General features: G+C 31.8%; 1 long non-coding RNA gene across 11 annotated transcripts; it reads right to left on the reverse strand.

The window, feature by feature from the left end:
• Window positions 1-1,090: 1,090 nt before the first annotated feature.
• On the reverse strand, window positions 1,091-7,082 carry LOC107892363 (uncharacterized). Of its 11 annotated transcripts, none has more exons than XR_005901551.1 (8): window positions 6,601-6,809; window positions 6,188-6,387; window positions 5,962-6,052; window positions 5,032-5,570; window positions 4,629-4,673; window positions 2,483-2,546; window positions 2,290-2,361; window positions 1,091-1,263 (listed from the first exon to the last, which is right to left on the reverse strand). It is a non-coding gene; the product is annotated as an uncharacterized lncRNA (long non-coding RNA). The 11 variants fall into 11 exon arrangements; XR_005901549.1 differs by having other exon boundaries at window positions 5,962-6,079; XR_005901550.1 differs by lacking the exon at window positions 2,483-2,546 and having other exon boundaries at window positions 5,962-6,079; window positions 6,601-6,808.
• Window positions 7,083-7,324: the final 242 nt, after the last annotated feature.

Raw genomic sequence — 7,324 nt, forward strand, 5'->3', positions numbered from 1 at the left:
ATTACAATTTAATTCTTCATTACAATTTGGTTCCACATTACCAATATTTACATCTTTTTCCCTAGTGGTAGGCAACAACATGATATCATCAACAACATCAAATGTGTTTACCTTGTGTTCAATATATACATGTATGGACTTTTTTTTTTCTAATATGGTTAATCATTGTTATGAATGGTGAATTATCATAGCAAACACTAAGTCTCTTACTAAAATCTACCCCACCCTCACAGTATACAAAGATCCTCATAGCTTTATACCGAGCTTCCACTACCTTCTCATACAAAGTGTAATGATACAAAAAATAAGGTCAAAATTTGCAGCACTTCCCCTCCAACATAGGATATACAAGGATTTGTAACAAGAATTCCACCCAAATGTATACGCATCACACATTTATCACCAGACATTATGGCTGTAACGCCCCAAACCCGACCCAATCATTGTGGCCGACTTAAGAAGGCTACATTGGCCACCAAAATAACCCAGAAAAACTATCGTAACTTCAAACATACTTTTTAAACCATTTACACAGTTCGTTCAAAACTAGTAAAATCGAATATTCAACTTAATTTTCAAATCTTATTCCAAAACCATTTGTCCACGAACACGGCCGAAATAAACTTTCAAAAATTTTAAAAATTTATTTTAAAACTATTGGCTTATCAATTCAAAACAAATGAAATAAAGCATTTATTTTAATTTCATAAAAACCGTGCAAATTTCAAGAATCAAAATAAATAATATCTCAATTGTAAACATTCAATCATTTATTCAAAACTATTTCGGGTTTTCAATCATACTTCTAAAGCATTTGTTTTATTCAAAATTGAGAGAACTTGGTTATTCGTCATTATTTTGGAAATAAAAACATATTAACTTCATAATTCAAATGACTTTAGAAAACTCATTTGTAAACATTAATAATTTTGAAAACTAATTCTAATATTATTAAAAACACATTTTTTAGAAATGCAACATTGATGGATTCTATTTTAAAAACTGAGTTTCAAGTGAAATCTTATCAAATACTATTTTATGTAAATTTTAAAATTTAATATCATGCAAGCAATTTATGCAAATCAGAATGAAAAATCCCCAAAATAAAGTCTCATGCCACAATACCATAATTTAACATAAAAAGTCCCAAATAGCAATAAAGTCCATAAAAATTCAAATCATAAATGAAAGTCTATATTTATTTAAAAACCATTCTGATAGCATCACCGATGACCGCATCCGAGTCCTAACCACGAGGATTATCTGAAACACATAAGTAAAGTGATGAGCTTTAAAGAGCCCAATGTGAGATCAACACAAACATAATCATATACATAACAAAATATCAATCTCAACATATCAATCATCATAATATTCATAAACTATAACACTGATTCTTATGCATGAACATGCCAATGCATATTTTAAAACGATACACATTTTATAAAATTTTCTACCCATCTCCGCTACACAATAGTATCGAGTTTCCCATGACCCGTCTATCCAATAACACACCATTTCTGGATAAGCCACCACATATATGCTGATAAATGGCCACATAACACATTGTGAACAAACCACCACAAAATTGCCGATAATAGCCACATAATCGTAGATAAACTGCCACATAACTTCTACCTTTCAACAGACCCACCCCATGCATGTGATATGGCATTTTCAAATTTAACACATATAATCACTTTTCATATTTCTCAATTTTACACATTTGCATGTAAACATGCTCACTTTTTCATATATCACATAATATTCACTTTTTATTCACTTTAGTATGTTTTAATATATTTTCATATTAAATCATGGATCTCATCACACACATACACATATATATAACACATATTTAGATCATCACATATCAATGAAGCCATGTATCACATAACATAGAGATGAGATATACACACATATCATCATCACATACATCAATACATCACAAACCATAGTTTTCATGAACTAATAATTTTAAGAACACTTACTTAGAATTTCCCTATGATGAGTTTTTCAATTCCGCTTTGAGTACTTAGTGTACTCTCAAATAATTATTTAATAATATTTTATTAAAAATAAAAGTAACATATTACACTCAAATCAAGGTTTAAATCCAACATATTATATTGAAGATCCGATTGCCACAATTCTATTAGAAAAGGTTTTGCTTAGGTCTAAACCCGGTAGATGAATCCATCGTATCAAACAAGTATTTAAGTTATAGATCTACCGGATGTCTTATTACTTAAAGATTAATCATTAAAATAATTTTCACCAATTACTTACCCTTAAATCGAGACTTAGATTCGATGCCTTCGTTATCACACTGAGGATCTCTTGGATTGGCATTGTTTGGTCCTTCAAAGAATATAGGAATAAAATGTTAACACATGAAAAACAAATGTATCTTAACACCATTCGGCTATGAGGAAAAACAATAAAGAGGAAAAAATGTTCCCAACACCCTTTGTGCACTTACCCTACTTAACAATACTATAAGATCGTTGATAAGTCTTAACGAATAAGCGGAGAGGTTTAACAATCTACAAAAATATATGATCGATGAGTCTTGAGCACAAAATAATTAAAATAAGATAATTGAATCCTTAAAAGATGGGAGAGATCAAAAGGGAAAGAAAGAGGGGAAAAACTGAATCCAGGCAGAAAACGGCATCGACGACTGTGGTTTGGCGGGGGTCCAATGAGGTGAGAGAAAAAAATATAAAAAGAGTCGAAGGGTTCGATCACAATATTGAGAGAAAAGAGAAAAGAAAAAGAGTGGTGGAGAAAGGTTTTCCCACAGTAGTTTGTGGCGTTTCATGATGGTGATGGTGGCGATGAAAGGCGGTGATCGAAAGAAAATAGGAGGAGAAGAGAACCTTGGACGATGGCGTAGAGGTGGTGAAACTATTGCTCGTGGTGGAGGAATTTTAGATGGTGGTTGAAAGTGGTAATTGTTTGTCAAAAAGGAAAGAAAATGAAAAAGGGAGAAATGAAAAAAAATGAGAATATGGGAGCAAATGAGTGGCATGGATGGCAAAAAGGTAGGGTAAGCTTGGTCAACTGTGACCAAGTTCATTGAATTATAACAAATAGGCAAGAATGAAGTGAAAGGAAAGAGAGGGAACATAAGAGCATAAAGGGGGATCATGTTTCCCAACTTAAGGCAAGTTTGACTCAAAAAAGAGGGAAATGAATCAAATTAAACATGGTAATAATGGGGTGGATAGTAGACCTGACCATGGGTTGAGCACCCGGCCCTGCTCGAAGGCCCACTCGAAATGTGAGAGGGTTTGGGCAAAAATATAAACTCAAAAAATTGGCTTGAGCAAATAAAAAAAGACCCGTTTAAAAAATGGGTTAAGTATCGGGTAAGGCATTTTTGACACGAGCTTGGCCCGAATTCACTAAAAGACAAAAAAATCTTTTTTTTTATTTATTTTTGAATGTTATTTTCTTATTATTTTCTCCCTATTTTGCTACTATTTTACTATTATGTTGCTACTATTTTATTATTATTATTATTTGAATATTATATAAAACTTATTTTATTGTTAATTTTGTTATTATTTTAAAGGCATTAGTTAATTTTGTTATTATTTTAGAGACATTTACTTATTAAGTTGTATTTATCTTAGTGTTATTTAAGTTTATATATTTTTTAAAATTTATTTTCAATTTGTTCGAAATTATTTATTTTGATATTTTTATTATTTTTGATTTATTATATATATTTAAAAATAATATAAAAAATTAATATGGACGGGCCAGGTCGGGCTCGGCTTTTAGTATTTTTATTTGGGTCGGGCTTGGGCAAAATTTTAAGCCCATTTTTTAGGGCGAGCGGAGCCTGGGCCTAGTAAATGGGCATGAATTTTTAGTTGAGCCCGACCCGAACTCAGCCCGGCTCATGAGCATCTCTAGTTGACAGCAAATGCATTATGCACATGAATATTGTGTAAAAAAATTAAATAAATAGATGAAAGCAAAGGGACTTAATCTTAAGACCTCTAAGATAGCTTAAAAGCACTTAACTATTTGACCACTTTACTTCCTTATTTTAATTCCTACCACATTTATTTTAAAAATATGGTGTGACCTTTGCTAACTTTTGAGACAAAATTACACCACCTAGAAAATAATGTGAGGAATGAGATTTGAACATAAGTCATCATGAATAGCTCCACCACTACACAACCACTATACTTAATATTTATTAATATCAAAAGATCATCTAAAATAAATAAATAAAATTTGGGCGATCACTCTCTTGGTTCATTAACCCAATTTATACTAACCCAATTTTTGGGATGTTACAATAGCATACTGCACATGCATAGTATAAACTGTAATATACATACATGATATACATACATATTTTAAACAATGCTAAACATAACATACATTAAACACAACATACATACATAAAAATAATATACATAACATGCATAGTTAACAACAAAACATACTTTTATAAAGAAACATACATAACATACATACCTTTCACCTTCAATCTCAATTTCTTTAACATACAAAACATACATATATAACAAACAAAATAACAACACGCATAATAGTAATATACATAACATACTTTTATAAAGAAACATACATAACATACATACCTTTCACCTTCAATCTCAATCTCTTTAACCCTAAAAAAAATCACTCTAGTCACGAATGCCAACAAAAAGAAAAACAAATTTGAAGTTAGATATAATACAAACAAAAACAAAAATTTGTCAATATCAAACTAGAAAATTTTGTTTCCCCAAATCCTAAACTAGAAAATCAAATGTTTCAAAAAAAAAATAGAAAAAAATTGTTTCCCTAAACCCTATACCAAAAAACCGAATGTTCCTAAAAAAATTGTCAGTTTGTGAGAATGAGTCAAAACAAAGAGGTTTTATTTTTAAAAATAGACAACCAAAAGCCCATCAAAGATGAAAAAAGCTTTATATTATGAAAATATAACAATCTTAATTCGATAATGAAATAAAAAAAACCCACAAAAATAGAGTGAAATACCTGTTATCGATAATGAAAATATGGCAATCTTGATTCGAATACAACAAATAGTTGAGTAAATCGAAAGGGATGTCTAATCGATGATGAAACAAGGTTTTTTACCAATGAGATGGTGAAGAATTTCTTAGATGGGTGGGTAATCGAAAAGGTTTCACTTAAGAATAGAATTGGAACTGGTGAGAGGTTTCAAACGAAATATAGTAATCGAAGGAAGAGTTTTTAAAATGGGATTGCTAAAATGTTTTGTTTTCCTTGGCTTTTGAGCTTCAACAAAAAACTCAACAGTTTCTTAATCGAAAGGATTTTTTCCCAATCCATTCAATAACCGATGGAAGATGTTTAATTGTTTTTAATTTTTTCTTATTTTATTAAATGATGCATTTAATTTTTTTACCAAAGGTTTAGGTAAAAAAAAGAAACACGGGTCAAAAGGGGTGATGGGATTGCGACACGTGGTGAGCGCTGCCACGTCAGCAAAATGTTAATAATGTTAGGCTCAAGTACCAAACTAGTGGATGAAAAAAAGTTCAAGGACCAATCTGAGACAAAAAAAAACCCATAAGTACCAATCTGGGAGAAGTGAACAAGTTTATGTACTAATTTTATGTTTAACCCTTAATTTAACTATTAAATGTCATGTAGAAGTTTACGTGATATAATTTAAAATGAAAATTTTTAGAACATCAACTTTTATAATATTTATTTTTCTTTAAATTTTCTATTTTAAATTATGTCACATAAAATTTGACATCTTATTTAATGGTTAAATTAATGATTTACTACGAAATAACCTTATTGATATAAGGTCCATAGTTGGAGAATACAATTAAAATGTTTTAAAATTTAATGACTAATTTAAAATGAGTGTTAATACCTTTTCAGAGCTCATGTGATATAATTTAAAATGAAATAAGAGCTGACTGTTAATACCTTTTTGAAGGGAGATGCTAAAAAGATACTTCGTATCCCGCCATTGTCGAATATTTTGTTGTGCACTCTGGACCATTTGGGGAGACAAATGCTAGAATCCATGAAAGGAAAATTAGCACTGGTCAAGAAATAGCGATTTTTGTCAATAATTACATAACTGAGCTAAACGTGATTGAAAAAAGAAATCCCTCAAAACCGTAGGAGCTGATAAAATGGAGTGGCCCACCTGGTTCTATTGTCAAGATCAATTTTGATGGTGCGTATGATGGGTGTCACTACAAATCGGCATCGGGTATTGTGGCCAGAAATGCTGAAGGAATCGCTCTTCTTTCCTACTCAGAGACGCGTAAAGAGGTACCCTCCGCTTTCGCTGCCAAAGCAGTTGCATGCCGTAAAGCAGTTCAAATAGGTATTGAAATGCAGTAGCTGGAGATCATTATTGAAGGGGACTCATTAGCCATCATCAAAAAGTGTCAATCAAAAAGTCAAGATAGATCACAAGTAGGAGTGTACATTCATGATATTCATCAGATAACAGACAGATTCAACAATATTATGTTCAAATATACTCCGAGATCAGCAAATGGTTTAGCCCATATACTAACAACAGAATCTCTGTAGAAGTGGGAGGAGTTTTACCTGTTAAAGAACGTCCCTGGGTATGCCGAGAAGCAAAAAGATTGTTGACTGGATGCGAGAACCAAATTGAAATAGGCCAGGAGAGGGGAAAGGTGAAAGGAAAGTATCACATAGCAGTTGAAAAGTTTTTTTTTTTTTTGAAGAACAGGCTTTCCTGAGAATTGAAACCGAGATGGGCAATACAAAGAATTCTGATTGGGCAACTCTTCGGTGCTTTTACGGTTCTAGATTGTTCTGTTTATTTGATTTCTGCTAAACTTTTTCCGGCCTTTTAGTTTTGGGCCAAATTTCGTTGGTTATGCTTACTGTCAATTTTTTGAACTTAAGTTAATAGGCCTTTAGTGGATTATCGTGGCCCAGTAAAATACATAGAAAGTAAAGGTATCCCGGTCATGTCTATGGTGGATGAAGAATGATAGCACATTGACAGTCCTTGCTGGGAATAATGTTCTTATAGATGTAGACGAGATTGGTGTTCGATGGATATTATTGTTCCGATGGCTGAATATTATTGAATTATCGACACTGTTTTGGTGAACAAGCATGTGCAAAGGTGGATCAATGAATATAAATTTACCCTGAAGTACACGAGGAAGCTTTCTTGGTGGCTGTACAAGCAAGGTAGTCTTTACAGCTGGGCGAACCATAATACTTAAAAGATTTCATTTTTCGTTTTTTGCATGACATACTGGGCGAACCATAATACTTAAAAGATTTCATTTTT

This window comes from Gossypium hirsutum, chromosome A09 (assembly GCF_007990345.1).
Source record: "Gossypium hirsutum isolate 1008001.06 chromosome A09, Gossypium_hirsutum_v2.1, whole genome shotgun sequence".
Lineage (NCBI taxonomy): Eukaryota > Viridiplantae > Streptophyta > Magnoliopsida > Malvales > Malvaceae > Gossypium > Gossypium hirsutum.